Raw genomic sequence first — 19507 nt, forward strand, 5'->3', positions numbered from 1 at the left:
GGAAATTGAAAAGAAGGGAGTAATCAACATAATGACAAGTCAACTGTAAATATGAAATGGATAAGAAAGGAGATGGCAATGGAGGGAGGGTTGAAGGTGGAATGAATTGAAATGAAGTCTTCCTTGGAGGCCTTTTGGAATATGAAAACCCAGAAGAAGTAGTCTGCAGGGCTAATGGTGACAGACAGAATACTGGATGTTTTTCAGGGGCCTAGATTAACATTTGCGTTATTTGTAACAACAAATTTGAAGGATGGCAGAGGGCAGAGAAGGTTGGAGGAAGGAGGAGAGGTAATAAAAAATGCAGAAATTGTACTGAGAGATAAAAGACTTCCCCAAAGAGAAATAATAGCTATTCTGGATTAGAATATGTGCCTCAGAAGAGATAAATGATAAGGGAGGAAGAGGAGGAACTAGAATCAGAGGTGAAGAAATTATCAGTCTAGTTCCAGAAATATTAGAATATCTCCTTTTACTAGCACGTTCTGTTTTGTTTTGTTTTCCAAGAAAAAATATACAAAGTAAATCTCTGAGAAAAAGGGTTTATGCTGACACATGATTTAAAAACAAAGTCTATCATAGTGGGAAAACATAGCGATAGGGTCATAATATGCCTGGTCATACAGCAGCCATGATCAGGAATCAGAGAAAGATGAGAGTTGCCATAAAGATTGTCTATTCTAGGATGGCAGCTGACTGAATGACAGGGTCTAAACATAGGGCAGATCTACTAACCTAAGTTAACCAATCCAAAATTTACTCATAGACATCCTCAGAGGTTTGTCTCGTAAGTGATTGTAGATCCTGACAAGGTAACAATCAGTATACTCTTCATCATCATACTCTTCTAGAGAGGGATACCAAGAAACACAACCTTAAGAAAGAACCTCATTTATAGATTACATCATGGAAGAAATAGTCAGTAGATAGAATGAATATATAAATAAATAAATATGTTCTCTAGAGTCTTTAAATTATTGAGCAAATATATGGAAACATCTGCCAGAAAATGGAGCTTGAATAAAATTCAAAGTTCACCCTGATTAGGCTTTGTTATAAATTTAATGCAATGTAGGAAGTGGCCTTAGAAAAGCAAGCCTCATGTAAATGATTACATGCATCTGACAGGCCTGTAGGTATGTTTGGGAGACATTGTCTTCTCTTGAAATTATAGAGGAAGGCTCAGCCTACTATGCACAGTGACATCCCTAGGTAGGTGGTCTTCTGCTATATAAAAAAAGCTACCTAAACCTGTAATAAGCCTGTGAAACAGCCAGTAAGCAGCATTCCTCCATGGGTTCTGTGTCAGTTCCTGCTTGTGTTCTTGTCCATACTTCACTCAATGGTGGGTTGTGACCTAGAAATATAAATGACAAATATTATTTTTCCTCAAGTTGCTTTAGACAATGGTGTTCCTACAGCTACAGAAAGCAAACTAGAACAGTAAGTACTAGAACATTACTTGACTCAGAATAGTAACATTCTGTTATGAAGACTGATAGTGGACATTTAAGCATGAAGTTTGTGAAAGATGGAATAGTGTAACAAAGTGTCGAATGGAGCAACTGTGGAATAAGTAAGTGCAATCTGGGACATTGTTAAAAACAAGAAATGAGTCGAAGACATGGAACTTAGTCAGAGAAAACTTGGGATTATTTTCTAGACATTAGGGTGGTGAACTGGCTTAAATTACAAATTTTCTCCACCAACGAACAATCATGTATCCATTACTGAAGACTTGTAAATGGGACCTTATGTCAAAAGATGTCTCTGCACATGATAGATATGGAAGCTAGAGGATGACCTCATGCTTTGTCCTTCAAGTGCTGTCTACTGTGCTTTTTGAGATAGGTTTTTACAGTTTGGCAAAAACCCAGGGCAGGTTCAAAGTAGGACATAGGTGTTGGCCTGTGCTCCTTTTTCAGTGCTGGAATTATGAACATATACTACAAATGCTCTTTTTCTAATTAGAGTTCTATGAATTAGCATTCATTTTATTTTAAACACTCTTCCAATTGAGTTAATAATAACAGGAAATAATTATAGACAGTGAGAGGAACTTCAAAGTTTTTTTCGTTTGTTTTAAGGATAGAAGGGAAACATAATGGTAATTGTTTAAGTGTTTTTTAAGTATAGATGGAAAAGAAATTCAGGCATTTGATCTCATGTAGGTCAGGGAGAAAATCCTTATCTCAGACAGATAGTGGACATTTAAGCATTAATCTCATTATTAAAAATTAATCATGTAAGAATGCATTGTCTGGAATGGCTGAATAAGTAGAGGTGTGACACAGTTCCTGCTCCTGGAGCATCACCAGGCTGTTGATCCCCACGATCCCCATGTGTGCTGATGGTTGCCTTTGCCTCAAAGTTGATCTGCTGTCTTTACTCAACTACTTTCATTCTTTATTTCCGAGGAATGTACCCCTCCCCCCCATTACTCAGAAGTACTCAGGCCATAGTAATTGAAACAGATGTGGTTTTCAGAAAGGACAATATGGCATGGTCATGAAGCTGTGGAGGATGAAGAACAGGCTTTCCACTTGGCCTTTAGGGCCATGAGAAAGTATCTCAACAACATAACCATAAGGGCCATAAATGCCTACATGGTCCTTTGTAGAAATGAAACAGTTCATTTCTTAATTCCTAAACATGGAAACAACACTTTAACTGATTTAGACATAAAAATGTCTCTAGCCAAAACTTTGGCTATACTTAGATATATTGAAAAAAACTTTATTATAATTAAATCAGAATCTAATATAACTGTAAGTTTACTGTCTGGTCCTTAGTATCATTTGGTCATCCTAAGCAGTTCCCAGAGTAGTTATTAGAAGGACTTGGTCTGAGCATTGTCTTCTTAAATGAGTTGCATAGGCACACTGGCTATCTCAGAGTGACAGTTTTAATTTTAAATTTTGTATCAAAATTGATATAAAATTGAAGCTATAATTCCTTGCATGGTACAGAATTTATGTATTGATATAGGTTTAAGGTATTCATTCATATAAATGCCAGTGTGCCTAAATGTAGTCAAGATTTAACAGTTCATATATACTATATATAGTATATAGTCTTCAGGAATATTAAAAATCCACAAAATATATACTATATAATATTCAAAAACATCAAAAGTCCACAAAATATGACATTTAAAATAATTCCATTAGTATAGAAAATTTGACTAGGAGACATGTCTGTTCCTGACAGTATCCACTTCATTGCTGGGGGGGGGGGGAGGTCAGCATCCCTGACCTTAAGCTTTACTACAGAACAACTACATGCTATTGGTACAGCAGCAGACATGTTGACCAATGGAATAGAATTGAAGACCCAGCAATAAAACTACACACTTATAGTGACTTGATCTTTGACAAAGATGCCAAAAATATACAATGTAAAAAAAGAAAGCATCTTCAATAAATGGTGCTTTGAACAATATTTTATTTCCTGAAATACCTTTCAATAACATTATTTTTATTAACAGCTCCTTTAAACCCTCTTACAGGCTAGAGTTCTCCAGCATATCTGTATGCAAAATGGCTGCCATTATTAATTTCAGAGACTTACCTTATTTTATTTATGACTTATGCCAAAAACCACAATATTCTTGCATGATATTTAATGTGAACTTTTGTTAGTGATTACTATTCAACATGTGACCTCCCCTCTCCTCCGAATCCCCTAGTCCTTAATGAGCACTCAACCAGAATTTATGAAGCATTTGTGACCATGTCTGGACCTGTGCCAGGTGTCTTATCACAGTTGTTTCTTAAGTTTTTATCCACATATCCACTGGCTCAACTTTAAATATTACCCTTTCTTTTAAAATTAACCTAAAATGAAAATTAGCCTACCTTAAAACAATGGATATTTGTATATGGAATTAATTTTGGTATAGAGCAGCTCACAGGATTTTCTTTGATGGCATAATAATAACAGGAATGGGAAACTGCCCACTTCCTGAAAGCTACTGCTGGCTAGGTATATATGTATATAAATATGTTCTTGAAGTTGATCATAATCTGTGACCTGAATATATTCATAGTTGAGATTATTAATGAAGTCATGAAATAAGAAATATTCTGTAACAAAGGTCATATCTACAGAGATTTTGATGACAGGAGAAGCAGCAATGGTATGGATGTGTTCACAGCAAAAAACAAAGTTGTATAGGCTGTACAAATAATAAAAGAAGTAAATATAAAGGAGTTTGTAAGGTGAGTTGTATTATTGGGAAAATATAAAAAAGGAAGATAGGAAAATTAAAATGGGGTCAAGTGCAATTTTACAAAGCTGTTCATGCTAGAACAGCACTTTAAAAATATCAGCAATATAGACATGTGGGAATTTAAGATTCTATACATTAATAGAATGGATAAAATGAAATTCATTACAATGAGAGGCTTATTATATCACCTATTTATTACCCAAGCTGAATAGTCCATCAATGGGATGTCTGTACTTTAGGAAAGTTGAGAACACAGGAGCTACTCAGGCCACAAGTCTGATTGTCTCGAGAGTTCAAATCTAAGCTGGGCATGGTGGTGCATCTCTTTAATCCCAGCACTTGGAAGGCAGAGGCAGGAGGATTTCTGAGTTCGAGGCCAGCCTGGTCTACAGAGTGAGTTCGAGGACAGCCAGGACTACACAGAGAAACACTGTCTCGAAAAACCAAAAAAAAAAAAAAAAAAAAAAGTTCAAATCTGGCACTGGAGGTGTGCAAGGTTGCATAACATAGAGGTAGTTGAAGCAGCAGCAGCAGCAATTATGTAGGTACATTCACCAAGAAGAAGCAAATGCAAGCAAGCAAGCACCACCTAGTGTTTCTCCCACTTCCACCTCTTTTGGTGCTGCCCATGATAGGGTGTCTTATCTGTCCATTTAACCCTACCTGGAAGCCTATTCACAGATCCACATATATATATATATATATATATATATATATATATATATATATATATATGTCCTTTAGTTTTCTCCAAACCCAAGCAAGTTGATAATGACAACTAACCATCACAATAGGTAGTGAAATAAGTAGGAACAGGAAACAAATAACATCTCAGGTTCATATGAACTGCATTCATATTCATAGTTAAAATCAGAGGCAAATGAATTCATCTTTGTTTGCCTTCAGCTATTTTATACTTTCATTCTTACACAGTTCAGGACAACCTGCCTAATGAATTGGGATACATCATCCTACTCCAATTAACAATTAAGACAAGGTGTCAAGTTGACAGTTCAACAAAAATTAACATGTATAATTAGTTAAACAAATGTGGAAGTGCTCTTTTCTGGTAAAAGTTAAGGTCTTTCAGAGAGCCAATAACACCATGTGTATGTACATATGACAGCAGGCTCAGAAAAGTGAACAGACTTAATTTAGTTCATTCCTTCAGAAGGATCCATTTATATTGTTTTCACTACATGGTTTGTAATAAAGCAGAAGATCATGCAAAATCTGTTCATATTTCAATAGACATAAAGCAGGGAAAGATAGTATAGGGCCAGGAGCAAACTACCACCATACATTTCCCACTAGGGATCTACTGCTTTTAATTGGGACTCCCTCCCTAAAGATTCTGGTACGTCCCAAAATAATGCAATTATTTCTGTATATGAACTTCTGCCTTGTGGGAATATTTTATAATTAAATATCTGCCAAGGATTAAGCATCAGTTAATGAAGCTCACAGAGGGCCATGGAGTCTCACTACCTTGATTTAAGTCCTAGCTCAATGTTAGCCAGGCCAACTGCTTACAGAAAATCTTTTTTTTTTCTTATTAATAATATAATTTCTTTCACATTGGGCTCAGTTGTTCTTCTTCTCCCCAGGGAACTATCTACCTTACCCATTTCCTATAAACAACAATAAATATATTTCCTCAGTCCCCCAAAGATGTGAATGTATATAGGGGCTAGTTGGGAAGAGAAAGGGATCAGCAGGCGTAGGAACTAGTAGGGGAGGAGGATATTGTGAAAATAATCACATCTTATTTATGTATGCATTGATGAAATATCATAATGCAGCCCATTCTTATACTTAATATAAACTAGTAAAAAATGATTTTATTCCTTTCAAGGAATGCTATGAGAATGAAATGAGCTTAGGCCCATAAGACACTTCTGGGTAAAAATGGTGGATAGCAAGTCCCCAAGCCTGACATATACTAACTTCCTAGAAATATCACCTGATATTATTGTTAAAAGATTTGTTTCTTTATGTGTCCCTAAGAAATTTTTATTTCTAATATCAGGAATACATCTTCCACAGTCCAAGTGTGGGGAATTTGATACTAGCCTTCAAATAATTTTCAAGAGCTTGAAAAAGCTTTGACCTTGAGGCACTCATCAATCTAAGAAGCAAAGAGGTGTTTAGTAGGAATTCTTAGTGTCCATAGATGTGCTCTGGCTATAAAGGGTTGTAATCTATCACAATGAGCAGAGATATTGATATTGGTACCTGTATTTGTATTTTTTGTATTTTAAGTAATCAAAACTTAAGAGGATAAAGGAACCACTTCACCACATCTCCCTTGTCTCCCAGTTTTATTCTTTTTTTTTTTTAAACCAACTGAATACAATTAAAGGTGACAGTATGTAAATCTACTAGAACCTGAAAATTCTATTAGTGGTCACATCTCAGAAGAAAATTGACTTTCCCACCTGAAGAATCCATCAATGGCTAATAGAATAGTATATGTGTGTTTATTTGTATAAACAAAGAATCAAACTAATATGTCTAATATAATTTGGAACAATTGTTGTTGTTGTTTGTTTGTTTGTTTGTTTGTTTGTTTGTTTTAATATAGAGTTTCTCTGTATAGCCCTGGCTGTCCTGGAACTCACTTTGTAGACCAGGCTGGCCTCAAACTCAGAAATCTGCCTGTCTCTTCCTCCCGAGTTCTGGGATTAAAGGCGTGTGCCATCACGCTTGGCTACAATTGTTGTTTTAATAGTTAGGAAAAATAGATTATTTCTCACTGACTACTTGTTGCCCTACAGTAGATGAGCCTTGTGATGTTTTCTTCAAATCTGTACTGAGGAACTCAGTAATTTTGCTTTACATATAATTTCCTTCAAAGTCATTATTCAACAATGTCATTGCAAATGTACCATATAGGTAAAGTTATTGTCATGACCACCTAGAAAATGTGATGGTTAAGTTTTGCCAACTTCTCATAATATAGAATTATCTATAAGATAGATCCTTGACCAAGAATGAGTGATGTTTAACACCTAAATTCATAACTGAAGGTTAGTGAGGTATATTTGTTTTTCCTGACCACATACTAAAGCAAAGATGAAATACTTATAGATAATAAAAGAGAAATGTGGGATCAAGTGACATAATGAGTGCTTTATTACTACTAGGAAAATGATCCTGATATGGAGAGATGGCCCAGTGGTTAAAGTACTGTGGGGCTGAGGGTGTGGTGGGGGGGGAGAGGGAGGAGGGAGAGAGCCCACAAATTAGCAATTAGCTCACTTTCCATATCATTTTAAAGTCCATAGTTCAAGTCCCAAAAATGGTGCACCCGTGGTTGTTAAATATTCCTAAATCAAATAATGTAATTGATGCAATCCTTTGCAGACATGACCATGGGCAAACCTAAGCTAAAATATTGCCTACTGAGACTCATTTCCTAAGTGATTATAGATGGTAACAAATGACAGCTAAAACTAGTGATCATATGTGGCCTCTATATTCACATATATGTGTGAATACATATATCTCACTTGCACATATACCTTCACAAATACACATACACACACATACACACACACACACACACACACACACACACACACACGTGCACACACGTGCATATACCAGGTACACATAGGAACCATGGAAATTAATCAGTTATGGGAATTTCAGCAACCAGACACAGGAAAAAAAAAGTGCTGGTACTGATGAAAGGTAAAGATACAAGAGGCAGAATATAGATTGGTACAAATCAGTTAATTTATGTTATGTGAGCTAGGTGGGAACAAGTCAGGTAAGTATGGCTTTCATAATTAATAAAAGTGCCATTACTTGAATGTCTGGTGGGTCGAGGCACTCCAGCAATAAACACTCTAGCAATATCCCCAACATTTATATGACATTTAATGATACTTATCAAAAGAGTAAAAGCAACTGAGGGTTATCTTGTCAGATGCCCAGAATGTGGCCTTGAAGCTTACCTAAGCATGTACAAAATGATGAATAAGGGGATTAAAGAGCTTTCTGTGCTGAAGATGAGATTGTAGAGATCATCATCTGTGAATTAAGAGGGTAAACACTGGTAAGGTGAGAAAAACAAGAACAGTGACATGGGCTAAAGGTGAGAATACTTTGATGCTAAGATAACAGAGTTGTCATTATTTCATGGTAGCTCTTGGTAGCAATGATCTAGACAGGACATATAAATCCAAACCTAAAGGAAGATAAATGTTAGCTTCGGAACTATTTATGTTTTTAATCTGTTAGAATATGCATAAAATTTTATTTCAAAATATGAAATCTTAGAATAAGATGGTGGAAAGTTAGTGTGGAAAGGAATATATCTAGACTAGGAAGAATGTTGCTGGATGTTTGATGTTATGAAGGGATTAGCCTTCTTGGCAAATAGTTGATAGTTTTGTAAATAGTAATTCAAATATGGGAAGTTAGTTTACTTATACCTATACCACATATATTATCCAATATATTAACAGCTTCTATTAAAAGATATAACATTTCTTGGAAGTGAAAAGTAGCTATCTCTGGGGAAAAGAAAATTCCAAGAATTCATAGAAGTAATTCCTGGCTACTGAAAGAACATTGGTAGACTTAGATTTCAGTACAATGATAGGATTTCAGGAAGGTAGGATTGTCTAAATATCCTTTCTCAGTAAGAAACTGCAGGCAGTTTCCAGTGAGAATGGAAAAACAGAAATCCAGATGTTGAATTGTGATTTAGAGATTTAGGTTACATAGCAGAGTATAAAAAATTGAGCTACAATATGGGTTTATGTATGTTCAGAGATTTTCTTTTTTTTTAATTTTTTTTATTTTTTGGTTTTTTGTGACATTAGTAGATAAACTTTATTCTCCATAGCTACACAATAACTGGTGGAAAATTTGAGAGTTGTAGTGGATCTATTAAAATGCCCTAGGTTGCTTTCAAAAGCTACTTATAATAGATTTATTTATACGTAATTAATTTCATTATTGTGCTTGCTATGTGTATGTGTACATGTGTGCATATAATGTGTGTAAGGATGACCTTACAGACCAGAGATCAACATCGGATTTCCTGGAACTGGAGTTGTTTTGAGTCACTTACTATAGGTCTTGGGAATTGAATTGGGATTCCCAGCAGTCACTTGCAAATGCTGAAACATCTCTCTATTCCATTCTTTTGACTTTAAAGCAATTTATATAATATTTGCATTTGTAAATATTTATAAAATATGGTATCCAATATCTATTTTAAAATAGTTGTTTTGTTTCTATAAATTGAGAACTCCTGACTACAAATATATGGCTTTTATCCAGACCAACATCCAATTCGCCAAGTCATCAGCATTAAGTGGGTATGTATTTATTCAACTCTCATGGTTGTATTAAATCTCCAATCCAAATAAGCCTGGGCAATGAAAACACAATTCAATTAATATGAGTACATGCGGTGCACCTATTTGGATATATCTACCACTATACTAACATCTTCCCCATATAAGACACCCCTCATAACTTGCGGTTTCTCTAGGCCAGGTGCTTCTGCTTCACTTTCCTCCTCCTCCTCCTCCTCACCCTCTTCCTCCCTCCTCTTTCTCCTCTCTCCTCCTCCTCTCTTGTCTTCTCTTTCTTTCTCTCTTTCTCTCCCAAAACCTTCAGCTCTACCTTTCCCTCTTTCCCTGCCAAATCACAGGCTCTGGCCTTTATCTATAATCTAAGGAGGCGAGAAGGTTTACCGGAAATCGCCTGAGTGCTGGCTCATTCCTTGTTCTCAGCCCCTCACAGGAGAACAGAATTAACATCAAATACAATTAGTGCCAGGGCTATCCACAACACTTCCCCCTTTCAGTCCAATTAAAAGATTATTTTATCTCATATATAATTTTTTGTTTGTTCGTTTTCATTTGTTGCAATAAAACCATCTAACACTCTAGATTATTATTTCCCAGAATAGGAATATTGCACCTGTAAGCTTTTGAAATGCTTTTCTGCACAACCATTAACATTCATGAATTGAACTGTGTTTTTTTTTTTTTTAATTGAGTTCTTTGAGCATAGAAAAAAAAGCTTCTCCTGCCTTAAGCTGTTAGTCCTATTGGCCTATAATATTGTCAGGAATCCAGAAGCTGAGAGACTTGAATAAAAGGCCCCACTTCTTCATGGTCTGCTTATGATGTTTAATAATTTTCCTGCTGGCCTTACTTTCCACATAGGTGATTACTAATGACCTCAGATTCACATGATTTTTCCAAGGAAATAGGAATGTAATACATTCTACACAGGAGTCTAGCTGACCTGGGCCTGGAAAGATGACTTAGTTCTTAAGATAGTTAAGAACAGTCATTGTTCTTGCATAGGGATTAATACCAAAGCCATAGGTCACAACAGCCTGTACCTCCAGCTCCATGGGTTCTGATGCACTCTTCTAGCCCCGCTGGGTACCTGCACTCATATTCACACATGCATACAATAAAAAATTAAAAAATTAAAGTATATTTTCTAAAATAAAATAGAAAGTATGCCTGGTGTATCAGAAACTTCAAATATTAATTCATCCTCTTTCCTTAGGTATTTGTTTTATAAATAGATTGAGAAGGAGATGTGAGAATGTCAAATTTTGGTGAGCCTTTTGAATGTAACTCCCCATTAGCTGAACCTTAATTATTCAAAGGACCTAGAAAGAGGATATTGAGGTAAATTCATCATTCAAAGAAATTACTGGGGAAATCAATGGAGGCACCTTCACTTACCCCAGACCTATGAATAAGACTTGTCTGAATCATCATTAGTGTTTAAACTGAGGTATTAAAAGAGGAAGATGAAATGCAGGGAAGAAGAGCCTTACCAGCTTCCTTTATAATGAAAGATTACTCACTTTATAGAACAGAGTGGGCCTTCAAAAACTGCTTACAATGGTGAAATTTCCACATTTCCTTTTAACTACACAAGTCACATCAATGTGCTAATTATTCTATATTGAGCTCATAATTTGCTGCATGGCTACACTTTATGAAATACTTGAGCCCCACTACATCATGGAATAAAACTGTGAATTCATTTTGCTAATTCATGTATAATTGAAGTGGAGCTTGGTATGAAGCCTCTGAAATATTAACATTGTGATTTCTTTGTTCAGAGTGTAATTTTGGTTTAAAGGCTTACAACAACAAAGAAGAGTAAATACATTGGTCTCATCACTTTTATAAGCTCTTTAAATGCATAATGAAGTTGATTCCTAAAAGTCTTCGATTGTGTAAGCACATTACCAAGGATGGGCAATAAAATATCTTGCTTACATTTTATATAAATTAACCAAGGACAAAAGAATATTGCAAACATGGCACTTGGTTTTTTGTAGGATGAATGGTAGGTCTAACTTCAATTTAAGAATACAGTCCTAGCATTTTTATGATAGTCAGCAAATTTTCTTCAGTATATATTTTTTTAGAAACTTGTATTGTAATTCTGTCTTGAACATCTTATTCAAACACTTGAGTCAAGAGCTAGAGAGGTAGCTTAGCTGGAAAAGGGTTTGCCATACAAGTGGGATGATATAAGTTGGATCTCTAGTGTCCTTGCAAATGCCCTCTGGGTATATGTGTTCATTCTCACAACTCTAACAATGGAAGGGAGTGAAATGGAAGCTGAATATCTCTGGGAGGTCACTGGAATGCTAGTTTATCCTCTTTAGTGAAACTCTAGGACCACATGAAAGCCAATCTCAAAGATAGAAGACCCTTAAGGAATAACACTCAAAGTTACCATTTGGCCTCCACATGTAAACTTACACACAACATGTGTACTGCCTGGTTTTATGTTAACTTGACACAGGCTGGAGTTATCACAGAAAAGGGAGCTTTAGTTGAGGAAATGTCTCCATGAGATCCAGCTGTAAGGCATTTTCTCAGTGATCAAGGGGAGAGTGCCCATTGTGAGTGATACCATCCTTGGACTGGTAGTCTTGGGTTCTATAAGAGAGCAGGCTGAGCAAGGCAGAGGAAGCAAGCCAGTAAAGAACATCACTCCATGTCCTCTGCATCAGCTTCTGATTCCTGACCTGTTTGAGTTCCAGTCCTGACTTCCTTTGGTGATCAACAGCAATGTGCAACGTGTATGTTGAATAAACCTTTTCCTCTCCAACTTGCTTCTTGGTCATGATATTTGTGCAGGAGTAGATACTCTGACTAACACATATAGCACAAATTTTCAATTAAAAGAAAAGCCTTAAGAACAAAAACCAGTAAGTGAGGTTACCTGAGACATAAGGCAGGTTATTTGAAAAGTGAGATTTTATAAATTATAAAACAGAGGAAATAGATGGGAAGAGAAAGGAAGATTTGGCTGGCATACTAGTCCTTGCCAAAACTTGCTACTGTGCCTGCTTCTTGCTACCATGCTTCCCTCCTAACATGAAGGACTCTCATTCTTTTGAAACTATAAATGAAAGTAAGTTATTTCTTTTATAATTCTGAATTTTGTCATAGTGTCATATCACAGAGAGAAAAGTAACTATGGATTTAGTACAAGGATTGGGCTTTTTCTCTGAAGAATCTATCTACATTGTTTTTGGAAGGATATGGAAGAATTTGAAACTTTGGGCTATAAAACTGGTTGAATCTTGTATGCAGGGGATAGTGGGATGCTCTACTAGGAACCTGGGAGACTAAGACTAATGTGGACTATGGAGGCCTGAATCAAGAGTTTTCAGAGGGGAACATATTAGAAACTGATACTTCCACCAATAATCTGACTGCATTCTTTTCTTGTCCTAAAAACTTCTCTGTGACTAAATTTAAAGTACTCAATCAAGTATGGTTTGGCAGTGGAATTTTCAAGACTGGATAATGTTGAATCTGAGCAATTGTTCTTACTGTCTTTTCTTATACAGCTCTATAATGAACAATGGAATTCAGGTAGAAAGCAATACAATCTGTATAGTTTGGAAAGTAAAGGAACCCTTCGTGTTATAGCTGTGGTGTGTGCTGAAAGAGGCTGAGTTGTTAAGGAGATTAGTACCAGTAAGCACTAGCACAATGTGGAGGGTACTTTAGTGGAATGGCCTCACTCACCTACTCTTCCAACCTGTGGTTTTTACAGTCAAATCAGCCTAGGTATGATAGATTTAAAAAAAAATGTTGTGTTGTACATTCCTCATCCATGGTTCCAGAAAGCAACTGAGCCCAGGAAAAGTGTAGCAGAGCTTTATTGAATAGGAAAAGAGTGCTATGAGAAGCCTGCAGGTCCTGAGAAGCATCCCATGTAGCTGAGAAGATGAAATGTTGGAGTACCAAACTATAAGAGAGCTAGCAAGTAAAGCTCCATCCAGATAGGAAGTGAATCCAGTCCAAGAGAAAAAGCAATATGTTCAAGCTGGAAATCTGGAGGGGGTTGTCCTGCCCCTGACACTGGACACGATGCTAAATGACTTATTACTTTTCCTTCTAGATTTTATTCTTATTTTGGGTGATTATTTCCTTACATTGTCTTCTTCCCTTCCTTTTGGAATGGTAAGGTATACTCTTAGCTAGTGCACGTTGAAAGTAAGTAACTTTTTAATTTAATTTATTTTTTTTATTTTACAGTAATATATAATTAAAATTTTACATCATCTCAAAAGAGATTGGATTTGCTTTTCGACTTTAAAATGTGTTGAGATTAGAAACAAACAAATAATCAAACAGAAAAAGGGGGGTTATTGAAGCTAGGTAAGTGCCTATTGTATTATTTGACCACAAGCCTCTGAAGCCAGAGAAAAGAATGTAATGACTTAAAAAATCAGAAATGGACCTAATAGACGTAGATATTTGAACTTTTGGTCCCCAGTTTGAGGTACTTTTAGGGGAGGTGTTGGGTAAAGCCTCTGTGGAATTAACATGTCACCAGCAGAAGGCTTTGGGATTTCATACCTCACTCCTGTTAGTATTTTTTTTTAAAAAATATCTCTGATCATGTTTGTAGTTGAAATTGTCATCTCTCAGCTTCCTGTTCTTGCTGTTTGCATCAATGCTTCTGTACTGCTACAATGGCTTCTTGTCCCTCTGAAACTGTTGAGGCCTGCCCACCTAGCATAGGTGTGCCAGTTTGTTACATGCCTGCAGCTATTGCATATTGTTGATGTAATATGCCTGATAGTCATTGGTGCAGAAAATAACTTGACTCAGAGCAAGGTTACACTTATCACATACCCTACTATGTTCTCTATATTAGGTGGTTCATCTTGTGTTTTTTCACAAGCTTCACTTATGACACATTAAATTAAATGTCAATATGAACTGTTATGTCTAAAGCAGCTTGAGTCAGGGAGGACCACTGGGCAGTGCTTCCTGTATCTGCTTATGAACTATTTCCCCCTTGTTGTTATTGTTATTGTTATTGTTGTTGTTGTTGTTTTAATGCAGTTTTATCCTTCAAAAGTCAGTGCTTTTCAAGGTCCCAGATCCCAGCTCCTGATTATGAAACTGCTTCCCGGATGGATCAGTCTGAGGAGGCATGTTCAATAAACTAATCTTTTCTGGCTAAGATTAATGTCCATGAGCTTTGTGGGGTGGTTCCTGAACCCAAACAGAAAACATAAATGAAAATAAACTTTTCATCTATAAGGTGCTTTTGGTCATGTTATTTTATCACAGCAATAGAAAAAGAAATGATTACAAAATGAAATCTCTTCCTTTTGTAGACTTTTAAATGATATTCATCTCTGAATAAAGGTAAGTCCTTTCTACAAGGTGTTGCTTGGAACTTTCAGGATCTATGACTTTAGTGAAGGTTGCTAAGTCAGTAATTCAAGTTTCCTTGGTTGAAAACTATTCCTATTGCCTTACTCTACCTTGAGACTCCTCTATACTAGAATCCGAGCTGCTTAGGGAGAGAAATAGATAACATATGAAGCCAGGAGGTTCTCTTTGCCTAGGGTGACAGACAAGCTATAGAGTGGTGGGGTGAATACCTTGAAACCAATAACATCTGTGATCAAATATTTTAAAGAGAACAGTTTTTCAAATACTTTATTACTGTATAATTAACATTTTCTTCCAGTTAGGGATCTTATAGCCATGAAAGGAGATGTTTGTGATTTTAGGAATTGTTGGTATTTAATTTTTATTCATTTTTGAAGAATTAAATTAATTTTTGATCATTAAAAACTAAATATTTTAAACAGAAAACACCTAGAGGTTTTAGGAGAACAATGGAAAAATTCTATCATTTTCAACACAGGTTGCTGAAACAAGCAAAACAAAGTCAGCTACACAAACAATGAACACCCAATCAGTCGGAGAAACACCATGTCCACTCTCAATGGAGTTTTGTTAAAATCAAGATCAACAACTTTCCATAATTGTGGAAAATATACAAAAGACAACATCTTCAATTCTTTGTGAAGCACATAAAATTATGGGGAATTAAGGTAGGTCATAAGAGAAAAAGCTAATAGAAGTGTGGAAAGGGGTTGGGAGTGAAGTGATGGGATGTTAAACTCAATGCAGTGGAGTTTGAATGTCACTAGTGCCATTTCTTGTTGACAACAATCACTGAGTTTTAATTCTTCTTTGTTTAGTTCTGCTTGCAGTAGGAGCTCTCTCTGATAAGGCTCTGGATTAGCTATGAGCATTTTGTTATGATTTTAAATTCTCTATGATAGTGTTTAATGTCTCCATTTAGGAGTAACCATTCATACAATTGACTTTCTAATTTGTATCAGGATGTCCCATAATTGTTTTGGAAGACAACAGAAAGGGATTCTGCTCTAGAAAAGAATAGACCTCAGATTTAGAACCAGTGGGAGTGTTTTATGCTATGGAAGCCAAACTTTGGATTTTCCTGTGCAATAAATTTGTATTTGTAGTATTTGAGAATTATAACACCAGTATCAAGAGGCTGTCCATTTATTATTTTTGCCTGCATTGCCCCAAACTTCTTGCATAACATGAAAACTTGCATAGCAAGAACTCACTTAGAAAAATTCATCATTACTGTCTTGCTTTTATTATCTCTGAACTAAAATTCCAATAACACTCTGTGACTTGTTCTAAGCTAGTGTTCAATTATGCAAACCATGTCAAACTGTAGCTCTCCCGACAGGAAGGATGCTACTTTAAAGAGACAGTTGCACCACTCCTTTGAGCTACCATACTAGGGAGACTATGTTCTTGAAGATGTTGGAATTTCCTCGGGAATCGTGTGCTAGAAGAAGGGAAGCCTTACTCCCTTGGAGTGTACCACAGGGAGGAACACGTTTAACATAATAAAATTTATAACTTTCCAATTTCATGTAGCTGGAGAACTTACAGTTGAGACTAATTAGTGATGGGAAGGTCTAGACTTCCCCTAGGGGACAGCTTAGCTATACATAATTCTATCCCTCAATTTCAACCTCAATTTAGGACCTTTGAAGATGGACTTGCGGGCTTATTGACCTCTTTTTTCCTCTTGCCAATGTGACTACCCTGGTCTTCCTCAGCAACAGTCTTAGGTTTTTGTTGTTGTTGTTGTTTTCACAAAAGAAAAGAATTTATACCAGTCACATTAGTAATTCAAACAAAGACCCAAGCAGAGCATTAATAGCCTCAACCCGGCATGCTCAGGACTGTTATTTTTCTCTCCAACAAGGTAGACATTTCCAGAAAAGAGTTACATTTTATGCCTATTTTACCAATTTTTATAAACAGACCTATAAGATGTAAGAATATATGTATAGAGGTTTCAGTGTCTAGAAAGTTGAAAATTTCATAGGGGAAAGGGTAGCAGTATTTGTTAAGTTTCAGGATTTGCCACTCAAACCATATATAGACCATATCAGTTAAGCAAGAATTGTTTATTGAATGCACACCATAATACTGGGCATCCAGGTACAGAAGAAGGAAATACCTAATTATGGCATTAGTCTCAGAGTAGACTCTATATGGAAAAAAAATGTTCAAAAGTTTAAAGGGCAAGGAAGGGAACAGTTGGTTTACTAGGTAAAGTATTATCAGCTAACTTTTAAGCTGATTGGTCTTGAGTAAAGTGGGTATGTGGTGAATGGTGGAATTTCAGAACATTGAGATAACAGAACATGCATATTATAACATTTTAGTTTACTATTAGCATTCTTCAGTGTCAGCCACAAAACCACTGTGAGCTCATACATCCTTGCAGGAAGGCCTGGTGGTCAGCACTGAGTCAAGCCATTTTAGACATAACAGTTCATATTAACCTTGATTTGGTGGGTTCTATGTAAAGCTTTGTGGGATTTCTTAAGTTTTCAGACCTAATACAGAACATTCACATCATACAGAACAAAAGCAGAGTATGTGGTCAGCATGTTCTTGAGCCAAGTCACTTCTGTGTGTCAGTTACTGGCAGGCATGTTATAGTAGTAATATGAAATAGCTCGCAGGCATGGAACAAAATTACTACAGCTATTCAGGGTAAGGGGAGGGTCAGACTCTAATAGTATTTGTGCATGATACCCTAATCAGAAACCTCAAATTGCTTTGAACAAACACTCTTAGAAACCTTGAGCATCTATTGCTCTTTGCATCTTGTTTTGAAGACTGACAACACCTTTTTGTCCAGCTGGGGTGCCTGCCACATATTTTGGAGGCCTGCTGGTCAGTTTCTTCTGGAGCTAAACTGACTAACACATCTCTTATTTCAACTTTTCATTATGACGTTATAATTAGTCTATTGAGGATGGGTTGTCAAGCCCAGCTTAATAGCAGTGACCCTCACAAATCTAACAACAGAATTTTGCTTTGTTACATTTTCTTTTTTTTTAATTTTTTTTATTACGTATTTTCCTCAATTACATTTCCAATGCTATCCAAAAAGTCCCCCATACCCTCCCCCCCCCACTTCCCTACCCATTTTTTTGGCCCTGGCGTTCCCCTGTACTGGAGCATATAAAGTTTGCATGTCCAATGGGCCTCTCTTTCCAGTGATGGCCGACTAGGCCATCTTTTGATACATATGCAGCTAGAGTCAAGAGCTCCAGGGTACTGGTTAGTTCATAATGTTGTTCCACCTATAGGGTTGCAGGTCCCTTTAGCTCCTTGGGTACTTTCTCTAGCTCCTCCATTGGGAGCCCTGTGATCCATCCACTAGCTGAGTGTGAGCATCCACTTCTGTGTTTGCTCGGCCCCTGCAAGACAGCCATTGGATATGTTGTCTCTCTGTATTTCAGCATGATAGTATCTTATAGTTTCATCACTGATTTCTTTTAATGGTTTTCTTTGAGTATGGCTGGTTCTAATCTATTGGTACCCCCAGTTAGGCTTCTAGCCTAAAACTCAAGCAGCAAAAGTAATTCTGTGATTTCTGACAGCATCAAACTTACTCTCTTATACAAAAGGTACAAAATTTCCTAACTTTCATTTTTTATTGTGAGAACACATTTTTCCTATGATACCTTCATACTTGTAATAATCCAGCATGCTTTTATTTTTCTTTCCTACTAATGTTGATATAATCTAGGGAGACAAGACCTACTTAAATTTCTCAGCTAATTAAGAAAATTAAAAAAGAAGAAATAAATAATGCAGGACATCTTGGGGAGTCCTAGCAGAGCCATGATGTGATGCCTGTGAAGCAAACATCACCTCTTGGGGCTTTTAGTTTCATTTTCACAAGAATTGAAGAATGGACACAACTGGTATCTTGAGGGTAAAAATGAGATCAAACAGAATCTTGAAGGAAATTTAGTACAGTTTGAAAGGAAAAATGAAGGCAACAAGCTGTAAATATTGAAGTTTCGCAAAGGAGGAGAATGGAAAAGAGAAGCATTGAAGTAAAGAGCAGACAGTACCAGTTCAAGGAGGGCAGCCTTAGAAGAAGAAAGAAACATTGGTGGGTTAATCAGTGTTTGATAAGCAAGAAGAACTGATGAAGAAAATGTACATATTTGGGATTTACTATATTGGCTTAGAGGATGCAAGTTATTTCATGCTTGAAAAGCCAATAAACCTGTAGGAGTTCAGTTCTTTAGGCTGGATGTCTTAGCCATCCTAGTCTGGCAATGGAGTACTGGAGAACAACTGACTTTGTCTATGATGGAAACCCAAGAATGCTGTAGCAATATGATAGATAAGCAAGAGTAGGAGCAAGCAGCAAAAAAAAACCAAAAAACAAAAAACAAAAAAACTGCCTTCTTCAATATTCTATCAGAGCTGCTACAAGAAGATATGTCCTCTATTTAGGATATATCTTCCTGCTTCAAATTTAATCAGAGAAAATGCCACCAGTTTGAATATGATTCCAGATGCACTAAAGTTGACAACCAACATTAGTTCTCACAGATACTCAGAAAAATTAAAAGCA

At 36.3% G+C, this 19507-nt stretch overlaps 1 long non-coding RNA gene across 1 annotated transcript in view; it reads right to left on the bottom strand.

Annotated features, from left to right (window-relative positions):
* Window positions 1–1019: 1019 nt before the first annotated feature.
* Window positions 1020–19507, bottom strand: part of LOC147006089 (uncharacterized) — a 161144-nt gene continuing 142656 nt past the window's right edge. Inside the window, exon 6 of the long non-coding RNA XR_015047556.1 lies at window positions 1020–1357. This is a non-coding gene — a long non-coding RNA (uncharacterized LOC147006089). The remainder of the gene's footprint in view (window positions 1358–19507) is intronic.

The sequence above is a fragment of the Mus caroli genome, unplaced genomic scaffold (genome assembly GCF_978045245.1).
Source record: "Mus caroli unplaced genomic scaffold, Mus_caroli_1 scaffold_1, whole genome shotgun sequence".
NCBI lineage: Eukaryota > Metazoa > Chordata > Mammalia > Rodentia > Muridae > Mus > Mus caroli.